The 429-nt window shown below is 40.8% G+C and overlaps 1 protein-coding gene across 1 annotated transcript in view; it reads left to right on the top strand.

Annotated features, from left to right (window-relative positions):
* The window catches only part of LOC107718993 (gastrula zinc finger protein XlCGF57.1-like), a 193,691-nt gene that overhangs the window by 20,152 nt on the left and 173,110 nt on the right, over positions 1-429 (top strand). The gene's annotated exons all lie outside the window — the stretch shown is intronic.

Raw genomic sequence — 429 nt, 5'->3', positions numbered from 1 at the left:
TTAAGGCTAATAAGGCTAAAAGGTTTTCTTTTATGTTTGCTTGTCTTACTATCAGCCATGATTATTCTACTAAAAAGGCTAAAAAGGCTGGCGAAATCACGCAGTCCGTGACGGACAAATCGTTAACGGCTGGTCTATGTGGTAATATAGTACATTGGGCAGGACATCCATCTGCTCTCCTAACATTCATCGACCTCAAATATGGCTTATCATCTGAAAAATTTACGTAGTAGCAACTTTACACGACAGCTCAATCTAATGTTAGCCTAGAAAAAAGTGCGCTGTTCACGTGTTTGTGCGGAGTGTGGAAGCTGAACAGTAGCTACTTGGGCTACTGCAGGACAGATGGAGGTGCCGGTGCGATCATTTGCTCTGAAAATACTTCTTAATTTTTGGTCATACAGATAAGAGTAATGCATCTTTTGTATG

This window comes from Sinocyclocheilus rhinocerous, unplaced genomic scaffold, assembly GCF_001515625.1.
Source record: "Sinocyclocheilus rhinocerous isolate Xijiao unplaced genomic scaffold, SAMN03320098_v1.1 scaffold673, whole genome shotgun sequence".
Classification (NCBI taxonomy): domain Eukaryota; kingdom Metazoa; phylum Chordata; class Actinopteri; order Cypriniformes; family Cyprinidae; genus Sinocyclocheilus; species Sinocyclocheilus rhinocerous.
The sequence above is the reverse complement of the archived record's forward strand: the minus strand, read 5'-3'. Positions and strand labels throughout refer to the sequence as shown.